This window comes from Petaurus breviceps, unplaced genomic scaffold (assembly GCF_028583685.1).
Source record: "Petaurus breviceps papuanus isolate PSGF00001 unplaced genomic scaffold, PetGlider_PUasm1.0 90594, whole genome shotgun sequence".
In the NCBI taxonomy this organism is placed as follows: Eukaryota; Metazoa; Chordata; class Mammalia; order Diprotodontia; family Petauridae; genus Petaurus; species Petaurus breviceps.
In genome coordinates, this window is record NW_027187281.1 from 563,577 (window position 1) to 586,742 (window position 23,166).

Here is a 23,166-nt window from a genome sequence, read left to right on the forward strand (position 1 = left end):
TGTGTGTGTGTGTGTGTGTGTGTGTGTGTGTGTGTGTGTGTGTGTGTTTGGAAGGTGAGAGAATAGAGCTTTCAAAGAAAGGAAATGCAGGATTTATCCTCTGTCATGATTGATTTTAAATGGTTAAAAAATTATTAGAATAGAGATTGATTAATCTCCCTGTCTCTGGACTTTGCCCACTCCTACCCTTATCCTCTGCCCCCATTAATCTTGGATTCTAATTACATAGACTCATATGGAATCTCAGAATTAGAAGGGACCTCAGAGGGCATCCAGTTCAACTAGTACCTGACCTTGAAACCTCTCTACAGAATTCCTGACAAGTGCACATCCAACTTCCACTTGAAGACTTTCAAAGACAAAATCCTCATTGCCTCCAGAGGTGGCCACCATTGGTCTCTCTTCCTTAACCCCTTTATCTCTGGAGATTAAGTAAACTATACCTTGTTAGAACAATTAGTTCACTTTCCAGCCAAAGGGCAACTTAATGACCCCCTCAGGTTGACAGGATCCCCTTCTTAACTACTATATAGAGTTTCTATTAGACAAATAATTGGACTACAATCAATAGGTCAGAGTCCCCAGGTAGGAGAGGTTTGATTCTCTACACTAATTTACATTTATGTTTCCCTCTAGCTAACCCTTAGCTTTGGGGCAAAATTCAGGATACAGGAAATGCTTTACCAAAAAAGAAGTACACAGCTATATTACAATATCAGTTAATGGACAGGCATGAGGAGGGGAAACTAGGAAAAGAGTGTATATACACATGTGTGTATATACATACATGCATACACACATGTGCATATATACATGCACACATATATCTGTGTATTCTATATTATATACACAGCTGATAAAAGTGTATACATGTGTGTATACATATATGATATATACAGATGAGAAAAGAGTATATACACATAGTATACATGCATACACACAATATAATGTATATATAATATAGATACATATGTATATAATCTATTATATGTATATGCATATATACACATATGTATATGTATATATACACATATTGTACATATACCTTTCTCAGCTGTATGTATTATATATGTGTGTATACACTCTTTTCTCAGCTTCCCCCCAACCTTTGAAGAAGTGATTACTACTGGTAGCTTCATCCTGCTCCAAGATGCCTAGAGTGGGCCATTGGCCCTTCTTGATCTTTCATTTCTCTGCCACAGTTAATCCCACTTTTGCTTTCTCCTTTTAGCCTCTGCTCTTGCCCCTATACTGTCTATACTTTCTAGGCTATCTCATTAATTCCTGGGAGGGAGTCTGACCACCATTACTGCTAGTAAGTACATCAATCTCTTTGTCATAGACTGTACTTGCCTTTTAAAAAATTCTCAGGAGTGATTTCAAGTCTTCCTTCTGGCTTAAAGATTCAAGAGTCCCCAGTCAATTTCTGGGCTGAGAGAATGTTTCTCTATGAATTACAAATCCCAGTTAATTCTAAAAGGCCTCTTACTCATACAAGAGAAGTATATGACATGGTCCATCTACCCTATATTGCGCTAGGTAGATAAGACAAGAAGAATACCAGGCAGAATATAATTAAGTGCTAGATTTTATGGTACAGAAGAGAAATTATGCCATTCCTTAAATCAAAAGCCAATAATATTTGCCCATTGCTTGTGGGATAAAGTCCATATTCCTTTGCCTAAGAACCAAAACTTGAATATCTATCCCAAATTTCCTTTTAAAGTAGGCTTATAACATTTACTTCATGTAAAGATTGCATTCAAATATACTTAAAATAGAAACCTACATATATAAAGGGGGTCCAAAACATAAATTGGATTTTAAACTATTCATTTTCTCCCTTTAATGAGTAATAGTTTGTGATTACCAAATTCTTTTATGAAAATAATCCTAATGGTTTTTAAAGTGCTTAAAAATAGAAAGTCCAAAGAATGGAACCACCATGAGTGCAGGGATTGTTTCACTTTAATAATACTATTAAAATATAAGAATATTTTAATCAGAAACTATTCTCACTTGCTCATTAAGATAGGGAGGGGAATAAATGAATTATTGGAGAATCTTTATCTAGGCTTGAAAGAAAACTACTTTCCTTCAAAGGTAGTCTCTAATTTAGACTTTTTACTTCTTTTGACAGAATTCTCTTCATTCTTTTCTCTCTTCTTCTTTTATTCTATTGTAAGAGAGTTTTCCTATGCAGCTCTGGTGCTGAAAAACAAATTTGGAATTGATTGCATTAAGTTGGGGGCCATCTGGTGGAATTGTGGAGCCTTGCACTCAGTCAAATCAAATGAAAAAATCTCGTCTAAAACAGGCTTTGCGTTTTTCCAGCTTCACTCCCCAATATGTTTTCCACAGAGCCCTGATTTGGCATTTTGCTACCTGGGACAATTGCTGCTCAAGGTAAGTGGCATTAAGTTGAGCAAGCAGCATGAAATGTGGCTTCAAATCAACTTTGTAATTCATTATGTGAGAATAATGCAGAAACTAGGACACTCTCAGTTGAATGAGTTAGTTACTATCATGGCTGAGGGGGTAGAATATTAGAGGAGGAATGAACCTTTGAAGGCAGCTAGTCCCAACATTGAGATTGGGGCTTATATGTTTTAGTCTTTCACCAGAAGGGTCTTGGGGAGTCTCCCTCCTACACCATATGCAGTCAGGAAAATAACATGGAGATTATTAAAAGTCCTCCCTTGGGGGAAGTTTTGGTTGCTGGTTGGCAGGGGGGAGCACAAGAAGACAGGTTGGGGAAGATCTGGGGGATGGAGAAGAGAGGATATGTGGAGGGTTTCTCTGTGAAAGAGTGGAAGTAATTGAACAGGGGAGCAGTGTACTGCCCTCCCAGCTGGTCGAAACCCAGATCTCTAGCCTTTTTTCCTCAAGTTACATCTGATAATCCCTCCCTTCATAGTTTCCTATTCTGCTGAAAGAATAGTGTGCAAAACTTTTTTGATTTCAAAATTTCCCTCGCTCCTAAATTCCCTATCCTGGGCCAAAGTCTTTGTGGCCTCAGACTAGCCATGACTTAGCTTTTCCATATCAATCAATCAATGAGCATTTATTACATGCCTGACATGAAAGTGGGAGAGGGGGATAGAGGAGAGAAGGAGAGAGAGAGGTGGGGGAGAGAGACAGAGACAGAGTCAGATGGACAGAGACAGAAGGAGAGGAGGAGGAGGAGAGGAGGAGGGAGGAGAAACAGGAAGAGGAAGAAGGAGGAGGGAGGGGAAGTAAAGAAGGTAGGTAGAAAGGGTCCCCACTATCAAGGAGTCTATATTCTCCTGAGATGACACATATATAGAATGAGAACAGGAACTGGACCTATGAGTTTATAGGTGTAGGGAACTCACTCTACCAATCTGTCTCCTCTGAAAATTGTAGTTTTACTGAGACTAAGTAACTTGCCCAGAGTCACTTAGACATTACGTGTTTGGCGTGGAACTTGAACTCAGGTCTTTCTGCTTTGACTCCTGCTTCCTATCCATCAGACCGCACTGTCTTTGTACATAAGCACATGCAAAAGAGAAACAAAGTTTTTTAAAAGGGTGGGTGGGTGAGGGCAGTGGGGGGGCGGGAGAAGAACACTAGTAGCTGGGAATACGACCCTTTATGGTCATTGAGTTCAATTCATGACTCACAGACCAGGCTGGAAGCAGAGCCAAAGGAAAGAATCCTTCCATAGATTTAGAATTTGGTTGTCTTCTGAAAGGAACAGACAATGGAAAGTTTTCTCCTTTCTGAGGCTTCTGAAGGTTTAAGGTGTCCTGCGCAGATGGAATGGGAGCATCAGGGTTAAGCATCAGTAAGTGGTAGGATTGCTTCTGAGTGGTCAGAAAGGGATAGGTGTCGTATATCCCTGGGGAACACAAGACTTCTGGTTAACTAGGACAGTAGAGCCTGACAGAAGAAGGCTTTAGCAGCCAAACATGGGGGAGGGGGAGGTGAAGAATGGTGGAGGGAGACAGGAAAGCAGTAGTAGACTAGCAAACAAGGACTGGTGGACAACTTTAGTCTTTTCATCAGGGTACCATTTTGTGTTAGGGAGAGAAGCAGGTTATCAGATGTTGGTGGGGCCAGACTGAATAAGGTCCATGAGTCCATTTCCTTTGCTTGCTAATCTATTTTATGTCTGCTCTCTGTAGGCAGGAAACAGATAACCCTTTTGGTGCTGCACCTCAGCAGGCCAACTATGCCATCTCATTCTTCCCTCCTCCCACCTGTCTAGTAGTGATGGCTATCCTAAGTGACAACAGGAAAAAATGGTCATGGGGGGAGAGGGGAAGTGGCCATTTCTTTGAAACTTGCATTTCAACTCACTAGAGCCAAGAACCAGAGTCTAAGGAGAGATCTCTGGTCAACAGGTCCGAAGCTAGTGGGAAGTCAGATGAATTGAATGTGTTGGCATGTGAGGGTGGACAGAGGACACTGACACTGAAAACATCTCTGCTGACACAGTGACATTGTAAGAGACCCTGAGCAGCATTTGAAGTTTTGTGGCCCTGTCAGACCTAGCTCTGATGTCTTACTGATATGTCATTTGGTCTTACTCCTGCTTTCTGTATTCTTAGGTATTTTTGCATAATCATCCCTGACATTGGTAAAACTGTCAGTTTAGTAGTAATGCCTTTCAACTGCTGCAAGCTGATGTCATTTGTATCTTTCTTTGGGAGTTCTACAAGGTTACAAAAGGAAAGAAAATGTGGGTATCTTTACATATTCTCAGGTGAAGTTGAACAACTTCTGCAGTCATTACTACTCCAATAGCATCTCAACTCTGCCTTTCAGAACCTTTGCTTCCTTTGATTTGTTGCCTTCTACATAAGACCCATAGGGAACTCCTTGATTTTTATCTGCCTTGTTTCTATTTGATATTTCTTTGTATCCCCAGTACTTAGCACACTGTCTTCAACATAATACGAATATAATGTTTGTTGACTGAAGAAAGTGTCACATATTATACTTTGAATTGAAGGGATGTGCATATATGTCTTCTTTCTCCAATGAAATTTTAAGATCTTTAGCCGGGCAAGGATCATTCTTTCTCTGACTTCTCTTCTTCCACTTGCCTTCTAAATGTAAGCACCCTTCAAGGCTTCCTTGGCCCTGTGTTCTGCTCTTTCTATACTGTTTCCCTTAATGATCTCTTTAGCTCCCATTTAGCACAATTATCACCTTTATGTAGTTGATTTCCAAATGTTCTTTGCTAGTTCCAATGCCTTTCCTGTGCTCCCATCCTATATTTCTACTTATCTGTTGGTCAGTTACACTTGGAAGTACCTCCAACTCAACCACCCTAAAATGAAATTCATCATTTTGTCCCCTAAACCAGATCCTTACTTATTTTTGTTGATCACAGGACTGGAACCTCAGAGCCATCTTTTGATTTTTCTCTCTCCCTTGTCTGTCAAATCCAATCAATTTCCAAATTCAACCTGTCCTTCCTTCTTTCTCATCTTTTCCTTATTCTCCTTTCTCAGGGACAACTGCCCTATTTCAACTTACTCCTTCACTCCTGTATCATCGCGATGTCTTTCATATGAGTGTACCTGTTTCCCTTCTCCGTCACCCTCCCAAGTCATCTCACATACCACTGCTAGATTAATACCCCTAAAACAACTCTTTGATCATGTCCCCTGATCAACTCCCCTGTCCAAAACCTTCACTAAGTCCATTGCCCATCAGGTTAAGTCCATATTCAACATTTAAGGTCCTCTGCAATCTTTCCCAACTTTCCTTTTACTGACTTATCTTTCATTATTTCCCTCTCAGAATTCTCTACAATAGGCAGATTTGATTATTCACTGTGGTCCTCTGCAATCTTTCCCAACTTTCCTTTTACTGACTTATCTTTCATTATTTCCCTCTCAGAATTCTCTACGATAGGCAGATTTGATTATTCACTGTGGTCCTCTGCAATCTTTCCCAACTTTCCTTTTACTGACTTACCTTTCATTACTTCCCTCTCAGAATTCTCTACGATAGGCAGATTTGATTATTCACTGTCCCCTTAAAATAGATTTGTGCGTTTCCTCTAGTTCCTCCTTGTGTGCACTCTTCTGCTCATTTGGAAAGCCCTTGTCTTCCACCTATGTGAATCCTCTGAGACTCACCTCACATCATGCCTTCGGAAGCTGTGTTAGCTCACAGTAATCTCTGAACTCCTAGAGTACTTTTTTATCTGTACTATTATTTTAAACACTTGACATATTCTACTTTGTATTGTTATGATGCATACATATTTTATTATATATACATATATATGTGCATGTATAAATATATGCATATACATGTTTTATTTTTACTGGAAGCTAAAATATTCTAAACTATACATAGATTTTGATAGTTTTCTATTTCCAGCTGAATTCAAGTGTTAAAGTAATATCCATAGGATAATTTAATATTGCTCCAGGGTGCTTACTGAATCTCTGTGACATGGTGAAAACCAAGACAAACTAAGACTGTTAATCAAACTATATAATATAAAAATAACCTTTTCCTTACAATTTATAAAGTGTGTTATTAAAATAATTAAATTTCTGCTAACCTGTTGGCTAAGTATACCTGATAACTTAAAAAAACCCTAAATTTACTTTCTAAAATATAATAGCAAACAATTTGCAAATAAACAAAGATTTAGACCAGGAAGGGACTCCTTCCATCTTTTGTTAATTGCAGCTTTGTAGAATTATATGCCTACTTGCCCTGTAGACAGCTAGGTGACACAGTGAAGAGAGTACTGGATTGAGAGTAAGAAACACCTGAGTTCAAATCCTTTCCCAAGATATGTACTAGCTAGCCGAGTCTCTTAACTTCTGTTTACTTCAGATTCCTCATCTATAAAATGGGAATAATAATAGCACTTACCTCTCAGGGTAATTGTCAGGGAAAAAAAGATATCATATTTGCATTTTGCAAACCTTAAAGAGCTATATAAATGCTAGCTCTTATATGTGTGTGTGTATAAATATTCATAGACCTAGGTAGATATGCATATATTTGTTTAGTCATTTCTTTGTGACCCCCATATGGAGTTTTCTTGGCAAGGATACTGGAGTAGTCTGTCACTTTCTTTTCCAGCTCATTTTACAGAGGAAGAAACTAAGGCAAATAGGATTAAATGACTTGCCCAGGGTCACTGAGCTAGTAAGTGTCTGAGGCCAGATTTGAACTCACAAAGATGAGTCTTCTTGATTCCCAGTCCAGTGCTCTATTGACTGTGCCACTTAGCTGTCTCCAGCCATTCGCCTATAAGTATACATATAGATGCATGTCTCTGTCTCTGTGTCTCACACACAAGCACACACACACATGCATACACACACAAAATGGTTTCCCAACCACACTGTAAGTTCTTTGAAGGTAGAGGGGATGCTTTACATGTCTTTGCATTCTTTACAGTGCCAACACAGTGGTTAGAACCAAGAAGTTCTTCAATAAATATTTACTAATTGATTACACAGAATAACCCTGAACCAACTCCATGGGTTTATTTATAGACATTAGCTGCCCAGTGATGAATGATGCTGGATGACGTGAACAATCCTGCACTGAACCTCTGAGAAGATCTAGGCTTTTTCCACTAACTACTTTTTCCTTTTGTCATTTAGGATAGCCATCACTACTAGACAGTTATGAGGAAGGAGAAGGAGATGACACAGTTGGCCTGCCAAGGTGCCGCACTGAAAGGGTCATTTGTTTCCTACTTAAAGTAGCAGAAGAGTTTAGAGACATATATAGATTGACAAGTGGAGGAAATGCTGCTGAAACTCAGATTCTTAAAGGTATTAACATTTAGTGACCTAATTCTATATCATTTCAAGGTTTCCAAAGAAAGTAATGTTAATTAGATCTAAGATCTTCCCTGCCCATTAATAGGCTTCAGGTGGAGCCCATTAAGGGAAGCTTGCTTAGGGGAGGCTTACTTATAGGAAGGCTTTCACACCTTTTGCTAATTTCCAATTAGGCACTGAGTCAAGAGCATTGTGATGCCTTCTGGCTCTGAGAAGTGTATATAAACTCTGAGTTGGTATTTTGCTTTGAGGGCTTGCTTATGAGAAGGATCTTGATTGAGATTCTAAGTGGCCTTATGTTCAAAACTCCCTGACTGCTCAGATGTAAAGGCTCTCTAGATCTAGGAATATATGTAAAATGTATAGTTGATTCAGAGTCCTGTCTGTTGGTCTTTATTTCTCTGCTTGTATTTTCTCTGAAGTTCAGGGTGCTGACTTTTCCCCTGAACTAATGAAGGTAATTTAAAAAGATTGTTGTCCCCTTAAATAGCTATCTTTCCTAGTAAAGCAGATCTAAGAACCTGTGCTAGTAGCCATCCTAGGTATGCCAGTGTGGTTGCCACTATAGGGAATCATATATAAAGAGCAAGATGGAGAACAGAATTGTGTTAGAAAAAATCAGTTCAATTAGCATTCAGAATATACAGGTCTTTGGTCTATTTGCCAACCTTCTTGAAAATTGAATTCATATGAAAACTTACTACTTCTGGCTAAATCTACTCTTAATTTACTTGTCACAAATAAACCCAGTAACTTTGCCCACAAAAGATATTATCAGTGCATTGATTAGGGAGTGAACCTGGCAGGACCTTTTAAAAGCCCATAAAAATTCCTTAGGCATCTTTAGTATTCAAGACTTGAGCTAAATGTTCAAGCTTTTTCCTACAAAGGGAAAAATGACTGGCTTCCCCTTAATCTTTGAGTCCATAACCAAAAAATAGGGACTATTTCTTCCCCTTTCATCCAGAGTTTTAATGAGAAGGAGGCAAAAGGCAAGACCCAAACTCCTAAATCCCTGCATTTGCCTTCTCACTGTACAAATCAGGGTTAATAAGTATACATCAGGTACCTAATAGATGCACACTGTACTGTAAAGATAGACATATTCACCAAAGACTCTGATTTCTAAGAACTTATAGTCTAGTTACCAGGGCAAGAGAAGACACAGACACAGATCATTTGATAATATATTTGGAACTGGAAGGAAACTGGGAGGCCACCTGGTCCAACCTCCTTATTTTGTATATGAAAAACTAAGGCCAAGAGAGGTCTAAAAATTAGTATTCTTTTTTATAATTTTGAATTCCAAAGTTTCTCCCTTCCTCCAGTCCCTCCCCCACCCAATGAGAAAGCAATATGATACCCATTATCCATGTAAAACCATGCAAAACATATTTTCATATTAGCTATGTTGTCAAAAAAAAAAGAAAAAAAGTGGAAAAAATCATGCTTCAATCTCTACTCAGAGTTCATCAGTTCTCTCTCTCTGGAGGTGAGTAGCATTTTTAAATCATAGTCCTTTGGAATTGTCATGGATCACTGTATTGATCAGTAGCTAAGTCTTTCACAGTTGGTCATCATGCAATGTTGCTGTTGCTATGTACAATGTTCTAATTCTTCTCACTTCATTTGCATCCTATAAGTCTTCTCAGATGGTTCTGAAACCATCCCCTTTGTTATTTCTTACAACATAATTGTATTCCATCACAATCATGTACCCCAACTTGTTCAGCCATTCCCCAATTGATGGACATCCCCTCAATTTCCATTTCTTTGCCACCACTAAAAGAGCTGCTATAAATATTCTTGTACATTTGGGTCCTTTTCCTTTTTCTTTAATATTTTTGGGATTCAGACCTATTATTGTTATTGCTAGGTCAAAGGGTCTGCATGATTTGATAACCCTTTGAGTATAGTTCCAATTTGTTCTCCAGAATGGTGGACCAGTTCACAGCTCCACCAGCAGTACATTAGTGTACCTATTTTTCCACCTTTACTTTAGCATTTTCTCTTTTTTCTTTCCTGTCATGTTAGCCAATCTGATAGGTGTGAGGCTGTATATCAGTTGTTTTAATTTACATTTGTCTAATTATAAGTGATTTAGAACATTTTTTTTCCATATGTCCATTGATAGCTCTGATTTCTTCTGAAAACTGCTTACTTAAATCATTTGACCACTTATCAATTGGGGAATGACTCTTATTTTTATAAATTTGGCTCAGTTCCCTATATATGCCAAGATAGGCTGAGTGACTTGTCCACAGTCATACAAGTGTAAGAAGTAGAGGGAGGAATTTAAACCCAAGATCTTTGAAAGATAGACTACAAAGTCATATATAATAAATACCACATAAGTAGTTCAGAAAATGAATGTCATCATGGTTCAGAAAAGGACAGGAGTGTTTCTAAATTGCCCAATATGCTCACCATTTGCCAGTGCTTTGGTTGCAGGGCTGGAGAAAATGGATTTTCTGGAAGGAGAATTAGGAAGTACTTATAGTTCATGCTATACTGTCACCCCTTCTCTCTTATCTTTGCATTCTGTTGGGGATAGAAAGGCAAAAATTAAGCAATCCCTGCCCCCAAGGAATTGATATTCTACTAACAGGATTCAGCATGTACACAGATATATAAATACAAAATATTCAAAATAATTTTGCCCTGTATGTAGTGGGACACTAACAACTGGGAAGACCTGAAGAGGTTTCTTATAGGAGACAGTGCCTGAGCTGTACTTTGAAGGAAGTAAGGGATTATATTAAGCAGATTTGAGAGAGATAAACATTCTAAGCATGGAGGGACATAGGGTGTCAGCCAAAGGCAGGGAGGTGGAAGATATACATAGAACAGCAAGTAAGTCAATTCGAAACAAGGAGTGTGTGGAGGGGAGAATTATGAAATTATTCTGGAAAGATCTGTTAGAGCAAGATTTTGAAGGGCTTCAAATATCAAAGAGAGGAATTTATATTTCATTCTGGAAGAGCCACTGAAGATTCTTAAGCTTTAGTGAAGAATGTCATGGTCAGACTTGTATTTTAGGGATATAAATTTGTCATCTGTGCAGAGGGTACATTGGAGAGAGGAGAGACTGGATGTAAGGAAACCATTAGGAGAATATTACAGTAATCTAGGTAAGAGGTGATGAGGCCTGAAATATGGTGATGGATGAGTCTACAAAGAGAAGGGAGGAGATAGGAAAGATGTTCAAATAGAATTGGCAAGCCTGGCAACTGATCGGTTATGGAGTGGGGTGAGGGAGGGTGAAAAGTTGACTGTGAGTTAGAAGTTTCAAATCCTGGTTACTGGTAGAATGGTGGTGTCCTGAAAAAAAACAAAAGTTAAGAAAATGGGTGCATTTTGGGGGGATGGTAATAAGTTCTATGAAATACATATGGGGCATCCAGTCCAGTATGCAGTTGAAAATGTGGAATGGAGTTCAGGAGCGGAGGACTGTATATCTAGATTTGGGAGTTATCTACAGAGAGATTGTAATTGAATTCATAGGAAATAATGACATCACTAAGAGATACAGTAGAGAGATGAAAAGGGATGCTAAGACAGAACCCAGGTGCACCTCCATGCAAATGGAATGGGACATTATTGATAATCCAGCAAATAGATCCAGAAGAGATTAGTGTCATGAAAATTTATAGAAAAAAGAGCATCCAAGAGAAGGGGGTGACTAACAGTGTTAAAAGCTTCAAGGAACATAAGGACTGAGAAAAGGCCAGTAGATTTAGGGATTAAGAGGTTATTGCTAAACTTGGAGAAAGAAGTTTAGATTGCTTGATAATATAAGAAATCAGATTGTAGGGAGTAGAGAATTGAATGAAATGAAAAAAAATGGAGACAATGAAAATACATTTCTTTAGGAGTTTGAAATGATAGGAAGGAGAGATAAGTCTACTGGGTAGAGGGCTAGATGGAGTCAGGAAGGCCTAGATTCAATTTTGCTTCTTATAGGCTGTGTCTATGGAAGAATCACTAATTTCTGTGAATCTCAATTTTATCATCTGCAAAATGAGGATAATAATACTTGTTGAACCTACTTCATAGGCCCAAATCAGATGTCTGTGGAGTGCTTTGCCAACTTTAAAGTGCTATATGGAAGTCTCTTAGAGATAAGCTGCTCAGACTGTGGCTAATTCCCAGTTCAGAGAGGGAACCACTCACACAACACCATCAGGTTCTGCCACCATTTTCCCTGAGCATTTTCTGGAAATGGGTGGGAAGGTGGTTTAGTAAGAATGACCTATTGCTCTTCACCTTCCCCTGGAAAATTTCTCAGGTAGTTTGTACTGAATTTATGTGGAAACGTTTTTTCCAACACTCAGACAGAGATCGGCAAAACATTTCCATAGGAGCATAGTTTAAGGTGGGGGAAAAAGAACATTAGAGGCTCTCTTATCCCCCTCCCTACTGTTCTCCTTTCTATATCCAATAACTAGAAAGACATTTGAGCCAATCTCTAATTCCTTTCCCTCAGAGGAGGGAAGAGAGAGAAAAGAAAAAGCAGGTGAGAAGAAAAAGAGGAAGCCAGAGATAGATAATTAGACAAAATGGAAGGAAGGCGGAGGAGAAGTTGGAGCTGGCAGGAGAAGTTATAAGGGGAAAGTCTCTAAGACTATGAATTACAGAGAAAGTGCCATCCTACATTGAAAGGGGGCATTTCCTCACTTGAGAGATTCTTATATCAACAAAATCACAGATCCAGTTCCTATCTCTCTGTGAAATGAATTATAGGCCTATCTCCCCTGCTCAGCAACTTGGAAGAGGTGCTCCATTAAATTAAATCCAAACTCCATGGCCCAATCTTCAAAACCCTCTCTCAATCACTTGCCTCTCCTTTTCTCTCCTCCTCCCCAAATCTCTAAGAAAATCTCAGTTACTCTTCAAGATGGCAACTTTCCCCTAATCAGGCCAAGTCACAGACGTTCATCCCATTCCCGTACTTATTTCTGCCTCCATTTTACTTAGCAATTCCCACATTGCCAGAATTAGGAGTAGGCAATATAGTGACGGATATATGTCATTCCCAACCATCTGAACCCATGGATCATAGGATCACAGATTTAGAGCTAGAAGGGTCTTTAGAGATCACTGAATCTAAACACTTTAATTTTATAGATGAGGAAACTGAAGTCCAAAGAGGTTTTAGGATTTAGGTCCTAACACCTTCTTATTCCTCTCCATTTCCAAGGGTGAGAGGCTTGGGCTGCTATTGATGTCTGTTTGCAGACACATTCGTGGCTATCTTTCCCAGAAGTTAAAGTAAGAAGAGATTGAAAGATCATAAATAATTCCCTTTAAGCTCTCTGTGGGTAGAAATAAAAAGCACAGGTGGTTTTACAGAGTTTCTAAGGATTCCAGGAGGGTTTGCTCTTCAAAGAGTTGAGCTGGCCTTGACTAGTGAACCCCCACCGGCAGAGCTGGTCTGTAGGGAAAGACCCCACCAGTAGGAAATAAACTAAGACTGGGAGGATCACTGCCCCAAGCCAGAGAAGCATGTGTTCAGAGGAAACCTCTTTTCCCTACAGTTCAGAATAACCCTGAAGTAAAATGTTCCAACACACTTGTCCAAATGAACCAAGATGACATGGGATACATGTTGTCAATATCTGTAATCTCACACCCCTTTAAATATTTACCATGGACTATTTGATCTCTTCCTCTTCTCAGGCTCCCCCATTTCTTTCCCTTTCCTCCCTCTACTCTCCCCCTGCCCTTGGCCCCTTTTATGTTCTTTCTTTGGCAGTTCCATGTTCCCAATCCACTGTATCCAGGAAATCTGGTTCTTTCTCCTAGTCGATAAAACATTAAACATACTTACATTCATATCTGTGTATTTACAAAAATGTACAGACAGTAAGTGGTAGAATTACAGACCAAGAATTTATGATTTTTGTTTGACATTGAATGGAGTATGGAGGGGATATAATTCTATCCCCATGAGATTAGAGATTCAACTCACCCCTCTGAGAGGCAAGTATTCCAAGTTCCCCAGGTTAGTTAAATTGTACAAAAGCTAAAATGTCAAATGAAACCAAAAAGTGTTAGCCAAGATTATGACATCTTCAGCAAGAAATTGAAGACCATGGGGATGTAGGCTGCATATTCCTCCCTGCTTCTCGTTAAAGGGAAGGATGCACAAGAGAAAAATTGATATGGGAAGCAAACAGTTGACTAAGGAAGTGGTGACAGAGAATGAGAGTTGAAATTTTGGAATGTGGCTTAAAATTTGAGTGACAGATTCCTGGTAAGGGATAGAACACATTTAAGCATAATGTATTTGGCTGATGTCTTGTAAATCTAATAAAATGGGTTTTAAAATAAACAGAATAGATGAGAGAGAAAATTGCCTATGTTTAGCCACCAAACTAGATACCATAAAGAGAGGCTATAATGGAGGAAGAATAGAATTTGTGATACTGAGAAGTTCATGTGAGATAAAAGCCCAGAAAGGAGACAGCAATAAAACCCTTCATCCAAATATCTAGGCACAAATGCCCAATGTTTAGGGAAAGAGCAGAAAGAACTAGATTGCTAACGCAAGAAAGAAAATTAAACCTCAAAATGATCACCGATGCTTAGTGGAATAAAAGCCACAATGGGAATATGATTCTGAATGGATATAGCTTATTCAAAAGAAACAGAACAGGTAAAAGTTGAAAAAAATTATATTATATAAGCAGTTATATATTAAGAATCTATCGTTTGAGAAAATTAATGAATGAAGCATTTATAAAGCTCTTACTATGCACAAAGCACCATGGTAAATATTGAGGATACAAATCCAAAAGTTACACAGATCCTATTCTCAGGGAGCTCACATTCTTATGGGAATGCAGGAACTAGAATGAGAAAATGTGATAAAGAACATTGGGGTAAAGAGGGAAAGGAAAGCAAGCATTTATTAAGCTGTTATCATGTTCCAGGCACTGTGTTAAGCAATTTACAAATATTATCTCATTTTTTTCTTTTAAAATTTTTATTAATGTCTTTTGTTTTTATACAATTTATATTAGCCAATTTATCCTTCCCCACCCACTCTCAGAGAAGTATAAATTAAAAAAATAAGATACAGAGAAAGATAAAGCAAAAAAGTCCAGAAAAATGAAATAATATATTAAAAAAGTCTAATATTAGATGCTGTGTAACCCATGGCCCCAACTTTTCAAAGAAGTAAGGGGATGTGTCTTTTCATATCTCATCTTTGTTTTTTTATTTAAATTTTTAATTTTCCATATTTTATTTTTTAATTACATGAAAAAACAATTTTTAACATTTGCTTTTTACAATTTTGAGTTCCAAATTCTGTTTCCCTACCTCTCTCTCCTCTTTCCTCCCTGAGACAGTAAACAGTTTTATAGCTTTTATAGATGTGTAGTCATGCAAAAAATATTTCCATATTATGCTATGAAAGAAAACAGATGAAAATGAGGAAAAAGTAAAAAAAAAATACTATGCTTCAATTTGCATTCAGACTCCATAAGTTCTTTTTCCGGAGGTGGATAGCATTTTTCATCATAAGTCCTTTGGAATTGACTTAGATCACTGTGTAGTGGAGAATGGTTAAGTCATTCATAGTTGATGATCATACTATATTGCTGTTACTGTGTATATTGTTCTCATGGTTCTGCTCTTTTCACTTTGCATCAGTTCATGTAAATCTTTACAAGTTTTTCCAAAAGCATCCTGCTTGTCAATTTTTTATAGCACAATAGCATTCCAGCAAAATCATACACCACAAATTGTTCAGCCATTCCCCAATTGGTGGGCAACCCCTCAATTCCTAATTCTTTGCCACTACAAGAGCTGCTATAAATATTTTTGTACATATAGATCCTTTTCCTTTTTTATCCTTTTGGGATATAGAACTAGTAGTGGTACTGCTGGGTCAAAGAGGATGCACAATTTTATAGCCTTTTGGCCCTAGTTCCAAACTGCTCTCCAGAATGACCGAATCAGTTCACAACATCAGCAGTGCATTAAGTTACCATCAAGTTTCCACATTCCTTCCAAGATTTGTAATTTTCTTTTTCTGTCATATTAGCCACTCATATAGGTGTGAGGTGGTATGTCAGAGTTGTTTTAATTTGCATTTCTCTATTCAATATTTTCATATGGCTATAGGTAGCTTTGATTATTTCACCTGAAAACTTCCTATTCTTATCTTTTAACCATTTATCAATGGGGTAATTGACTTGTATTCCTATACATTTACCTCAGTTCTCTACATATTTCAAAAATTAAGCCTTTATCAGAGATCCTCACTATAAATCTTTCTCCCACTTTTCTGCTTTCCTAGTCCAGCTCTTGGGGACCTCTTGGGACTACAGGCAGGACAGATGGGTCCCCATGAACATTTATTCTTCCCCTTTCCAGTGGGCCACCTTCTAAGCAGCTCTGGGAATGGAGACTCACACCATAACACCAGACTTCAGGTTGTAGATGGAAATGCCTTTGGGGGGAGTGTGAGGACCTCTACCATTCTTCCATTGGTATATCCACTGTTTACCCCATTTTCCAGATCCAAATTAATTTCCTAATACCACAAAGCACTTGGTTTCAGGTCTTTTCCCCTAATCCTCAAGGACTTCCCTCACTAGCTCTTTAGGAGAGGGTCTCCAGGTCCCCCTCTCCCAGTTCCTAGGGCCCTGCAGGTTCCAAGGACTTTCTGTCTTACTAGTGGATGGGCAGGTTTTGTTCTTTCATGTCATCATCAAAGGGCTCTCATTGTCATTACACAGTAGGATTGACTTGCCATGATTACAAAGGGCTTGAGTTTTGGGGTTTCTTCCCACTTTTGACTTCATGACTGTTCTTCAACCAAGGAACCCTCCCCATTCTTTTTGGGTTATAAGTTCATCTGGGATCATGTGACTATGGCTACATGATGTTGGCAAGTTGTGCTAGATATCTATTTTTCTTAACACTAGTTACCTTCTCTGATTGGTTCTTCTTAATGCCTGAACCTCCATGACTTACCTGATTGACAGGCTTGTATGATATTGATAAAAATGTTGGCTAGCTGTTTAATAAAACCAACCTTGGCAGCACTGGTTTTGTTTGTACAAATGCTTTTTAATTTAATGTAATCTAAATTATCCAATTTACATCCTCTAATGGTCTTTTGCTCTTGTTTGGTCATAAATTTTCCCCTTCTCCATGGATCTGACAGGTGAGCTATTCCATATTCCCCTAATTTGCTAATGGTGTCACCTTTTATTTCCAAATCTAGACCCATATTTTGATATATGGTGTGAGTTGGTGGTCCATACCTAGTTTCTGCCAAACTGCTTCCCAGTTTTCCCAGCAGTTTTTGCCCCCAAAGCTGACGTCTTTGCATTTATAAAACACTAAATTACTATGATCATGATCATAGTTATGGTTATGTACTTGTGAATCCAGTTTATCCCACTGATCCACCACTCTACCATATTGTTCTGATATTACTGCTTTATAATATAGTTTGATATGGTTAGGCCACCTAACTTCACTTTTGTTTTCATTAATTCCCTTGATATCCTTGACCTTTTGTTCTTCTAGATGAATTTTGTTATTATTTTTTCTAGCTCTATAAAGTAATTTTTGGTAGTTTTGCATGGCACTGAATAAGTGAATTAATATGGTAGAATAGTCATTTTTATTATATTAGCTCAGACTACTCATGAACAATTAATATTCAATATAGGTTATGCATGTATAGCTATGGAAAACTTTTCCATAGTAGTCATGTTATGAAAAACTAACTACATTCCCCTCTATCCTAACCCACCCCCATTTATTCTATTTTCTCCTTTGACCCTGGCCCTTTTCAAAAGTGTTTGCTTCTGACTACCTTCTCCTCCAATCTGCCCTCCCATTATCTCCTCCCCCACCTACTTTCCTGTAGGGTAAGATACCCAACTGAGTGTGTATGTTATTCCCTCTTTAAGCCAAATCCATTGAGACTAAGGTTGACTCATTCCCTTTCACCTTCCTGCTCTTTCCCTCCATTGTATCAGCTTTCTCTTACCTCTTTGTTGTGAGATAATTTACCCTATTCTATCTCTCCCTTTGTCCTCCCAATATATTCCTTTCTCACCTCTTTTATTTTTTTTAGATATCCTTCATATTCAACCCACCCTGTGCCCTCTGTCTATGTATATATGTACACACATACACACACATATATATACACACACATACACCCACCTATAATATGTTTGTATGCATATATACATATATATTCCCTTCAACTAAGAAAAGTCTCATGAGTTACAATTATCATCTTTCCATGTAGGAATGTAAAAGTTCCTTATGATTTCTCTTTCCTGTTTACCTTTTTGTGATTCTCTTGCTTCTTGTATTTGAAAGAAGAAATTTCCTATTCAACTCTGGTCTTTTCATCAAGAATGCTTGAAAGTCCTCTATTTCATTAAATGTCCATATTTTCCCCTGAAGTATTATGCTCAGTTTTTCTCCCTTTCCTACTTCCCCCTTCCTATCCATTGAGGTCAGTAAAACAAATCCTATTATAAATATGTATAGTCAAGCAAAACAAGTTCCTGCATTAGCCATGTCCAAAAAAAAAAGGAACGAAATAAATTTTGCTTTAATCTGCACTCTAAGTCTGTCAACTCTCTATTTATCATTGGATAGAGTGTTTCATCATAAGTCCTTTGGAATTTTGGTTAATCAGAATTCCTAAGTCATTCAAAGTGGATTATCTTTACAATTGTCTTGTTAGTGTAAAAAAAATCCTCCTGGTTCTGCTCATATCATTTGCATCAGTTTATAAAAGTCTTCCCAAGTTTTTCTAAAATCTTGCATTTCATTATTTCTTATAGAACAATAGTATTAAGTAATATTCATTTGCCATAACTTGTTCAATCATTCTCCAATTGATGGATACCCCTTTGATTTTCAATATTTTGCCACCACAAAAAGTTCCTCTATTTATTTATTTATGTACATATGGGTCCTTTTCCTCTTTCTTCAATCTCTTTGGGGTATAGACTGCTGCTGTAAACAGCTTTTTAAGATTCTGCTTACACAGTGTAGTGAACTCTCTATTTATTCAGTAACAAACTAAGACAAAACATTCACAGAAATCAAAGTACAGCATTTACAATGTTAAGACATAACAACTTATCACTAAAATGGCCACATAGTTTTCACCAAAGTGGCCACATAGTTTTCAACAAAGTACAATCATTTAGTAATTCAATCATTTAGTAACTATCATTCCTTAAGTCCTCAATTCAATCATCCTTAAGGAGGCTTGTCTCCTTAATGGACACAAAGTACAAAGGTCAAAGTTCTCCACCCCTAGGTCACAGTAAATTGTAATCTTCTCAGTCAGCACCAGGTACCCAGGAAGAGACCTTTTCACCTTGACTCGTGGATGGCTCTCAGCTTCCATGGTTCCTCTTCCATGGTCCCAGCTCCTGCCCGAATCTAGACAACTGTCACGTGGGTTCAAAGGCAGGTAGCTCCCAGTTCCTTGTCCAGCTCCTTGTCCAGTTCTTCATCCAGTTCCTTGCCCAGTTCCCATTCCATATTGAAACTCACAGTGTCCAGTCCACCTCAAGTCCTTCACAGTTTCTGTTCCTGAGAAGACAAAGCTTGACAAAGCCACATTCATTACATTCATACATGTTGTGGACACCACCATCAATTTACTATCTGCCTATGAAACCAACACAGACCCACAAACAAGGTCCAAGAGGTCAATACAAATCATCAGTAAAGTCCCAGGACCTCCAAAACCCTCCTCCAGGACGTCTGTAAACAGATAACCAGAAAATCCTCTTTCAGGACTTCCAGTAAGGTCCCAGGGCTTCTGTACAAAGTATCACAAACAAACATCAACACAGACAGAACAGACAAACATAGAGTTATGGGATATCACAAGTTTTCTCCTTCTCCACCACAAAAGCTCCCTTCTCTGTTCTGCCCTCTACAGCCCGGGCCTCTCCTTATATATGGTCATTAGCTCCTCCCCTTCCTGCTGCAGGAGTTCATGAGTTCTAGGGTTCACAAGTTGTGGGGTTCACATGTTCTGTTTCTTAACAGACTTGATACAAGGTTCAAAAGAAACTTGAACTGAAACAAGGTGTTAATTCAATAGCTGAAACAAGGTATGAACTACTTCTTGGCTTTCCATTACAGTGCTGAAAGTGATATAAAAGGTCAGACAGGATAGATATATTTTTCTATTAGATATTAGATAGATTTGTGATAGATATATACAATATATAGATATTAGATTTCTATTATATATATTAGATATATTTGGTCTATTTTTTCCCCTCTTTTTTTTCTCTTTCAATCAATAAACAGATTAGAATGTATTAAGCACTTAATATGTGTCAGGCAGATGCTAGGTTTGGGAGATACAAAGATAAAAATGCCATGGTTCTTGTCCTCAAGAATCTAGTATTCCAAAGACAGTGAATAACATGAACATAAAAAATTTATGAAATACATAAGTATATAAAGAACAAATATAAAATAAACAAGAAGTGGTTTTGAGAGGGAAGGCATTAGCACTCTGGGAGATTAGCAAAGGCTTCATGTAGAAGGTAGAAATTGAGCTGAGTTCTGAAGGAAGTAAGGGTTTGTACCAGGCAGAGGGGAGAAGGGAGTATATTCAAGGTATGGAGAACTGCCTGTGCAAAGGTGTGGAGATGGGAAATATAATGCCATGTGTGAGGAATAACAAGGAAGCTAGTTTAACTCAACTGTAGAATGCAAGAAGAGGAGTAATGCATAAAGAAGCTGAGAAAAGTAGGTAGGGGTCAGTTATTAAGAGATTTAAAAGCCAAAAACAGGAATTATACTTGATCCTGGAAACCATAAAGGTCCATTGGAATTGACTCAATCAGATCAATTATGAGACGATTATGTCTCAATCAGATCTGCTCTGAGTAAAAGTCACATTGACAGCTATGTGAAGTATGAATTGGAGAGGGAAGAGACTGGAGGCAGGGAAACCAGTAAGAAGGCTCTTACAATAATTTAAACAAGATGTGATGAGGGTCTCAACTCTCACACAAGTAGCTGTGTGAGCACTGAAAAGAGGATGAAGTCCAGAGAAAGAACTACAGAGTCTGAATGCAGATTGAAGAAAATTACTTGCTCTCTCTCTTTTGTGTTCTGTTTTGTTTTGTCTCTTCTTTCTCATTGTTCACTCCATTGGTTATAACCCTCCTTTACAACTTGACTAATGTTTAATGTGAAGGTATTTGTAGAACCTCTATTTGATTGCATGCTGCCATGGGGGGCAAGGGGAGGAGAGGAAGGAGGAGAAAATTTGGAACTCAAGGGATTGTGGAACTGAATGTTGTAAACTAGAAGTAAATAAATATTTTTTTTAAAAGAAAAGAGGATGGGGTCAAGAGATGTCATAGTAGTAGAAATGACAAAACTTGGTAACTCATTGGATATGTGGGTTGAGGGGCATGAGGAGTTGAAGATAAAACTGAGCTTACTAACATGGGAAACCAGAAAGATCATGATGCCTGCAAGAGAAATTGGGAATGGGGCAGCTAGGTGGTGCAGTAAATAAAGCACTGTGCCTGGAGTCAGGAGGATCTGAATTCAAATCTGGCCTCAGGCACTTGACATTTACTAGTTGTGTGACCTTGGCCAAGTCACTTAACCCCAATTGCCTTGCCTCCCCCACTCCAAAAAAATGAGAACTTTGGGATAAGGAGGATTCTAGGGAATTATATAATAAATGAGTCCTGGTTTTGACATGTTGAGTTTGAGTTGCCTACAGGACATCCTGTTCTAAAGGTCCAACAGTCATTTGGCAAGGTAAGACTGAATCTCAAGAGAGAGACTGTGGTTGGATATGTAGATCTGGGAGTCACCTGTATAGAGATTATAATTAAATGTATGGGAATTGATGACATCACCAAGTGAGAAAATAAAGAGAGAAAAGGGAGCACAGGATAGAAACTTCAGGAACTACTGCAATTAAGGCGTATGACATGGATGCTGAATCAGCCAAGCAGGCTGAAGTATGATCAGAAATGTAGAAGGTGAAGTAGGAGAGAGTAGTATCATGAAAACCTGGAGATGATAAAGTATCCAGGAAGAGAGAGTGGTTAACAGTGTTCAATGATTCAGACAAGTCAGGAAGGATGAGAACTGAGAAATAGCCATCAGGTTTGGCAATCCAAAGATCATTGGTAACTTTGTGGGAAAGTAGTGTCATTTGAATGATAAGGTTGGAAATCAAAGGGCAAAGGATTCAGAAGTGAATTAGAGGAGAGGAAGTAGAGACAAAAAGGGAGCCCCCTGCTGGTAGTGGAGGGAGAAGATACATATTCAAAAATGAAGCTGATCAAAACCCAAAAGGAATCAGTAAAAATAAAATTGAAATGATTCTGTAGATTTTCATCTGCTGATGTTGTCTGACAGGTAGATTTCTTTGTTGATTGTCACAGGAGAAGTGATGGCCAAGGCTAAGGGTAATGGAAAATGAAGGATGTTGAGGATAATGATAATGTCTGAAATTTTCACCTTCATGTGGAGCTCCTTCCACTGTCCTTTCTAAACGGTTTTGATGTTCCCATTTCAAGAGGCCAGGGAATGGATGGAACTGTCTAAAGTCCTAAGGCTGTGGTTTTATAAATCATCATCACATCAGATTTTAAATTTCTCCATGGGAAGACTTATGAACGGAAGCAGAGTGGACTAAGTTGAGCCAGGAAAGCAATATACACATGTATTATAACAATGTAAAGGAATGTATAGTAGCAGCAACAAAACCCTGAAATTGGATGCTAAGTGATTACAATGACCAAGTTTGTCCTTGAAGGATAAAAGAGAAAATGCACCTGCCTCCCTTCTTTGCAAAGTGGCTGTGGAACATTACTTGACTGATTTGCTGATTAGTTTTGCTGAACTTTTCTTTCTTTTTTTCTTTGCTAGGATGGGGACACAAAAGAATTGAAAACTAAGGTAATAAAGGAAAAAAATACCAATAATATTAAACATTTAAAAACTTTTAAATTTCTCTGGGAATAGTCTTTTGTTCATATAGTTCCCAGCATGATTCCATGGACACAGTGTAAGTGTAGTAAATATAGATAATATTATTTTAACAGCTGTATTAGAGTAGTTCTGTCCACTGTCTTGGAAATTAATAGGATTAAGTTCATAGGCATATCTGAAAGAGAAATAAAACAGAAAATATGTGGATATTATTCATTACATAGGCTACCTTTTTAAATCATTTATTTGAGAAAATACTAGTGAAAAAAACTTTAAAATTCTAGTTAATTTATAGAATAGCTAAGAAAAATAATTTATTTTAGGTTCGAATTCACTTGTCATCATGCAAAGCAGTATTTCTGTACAATACTTTTTGCCA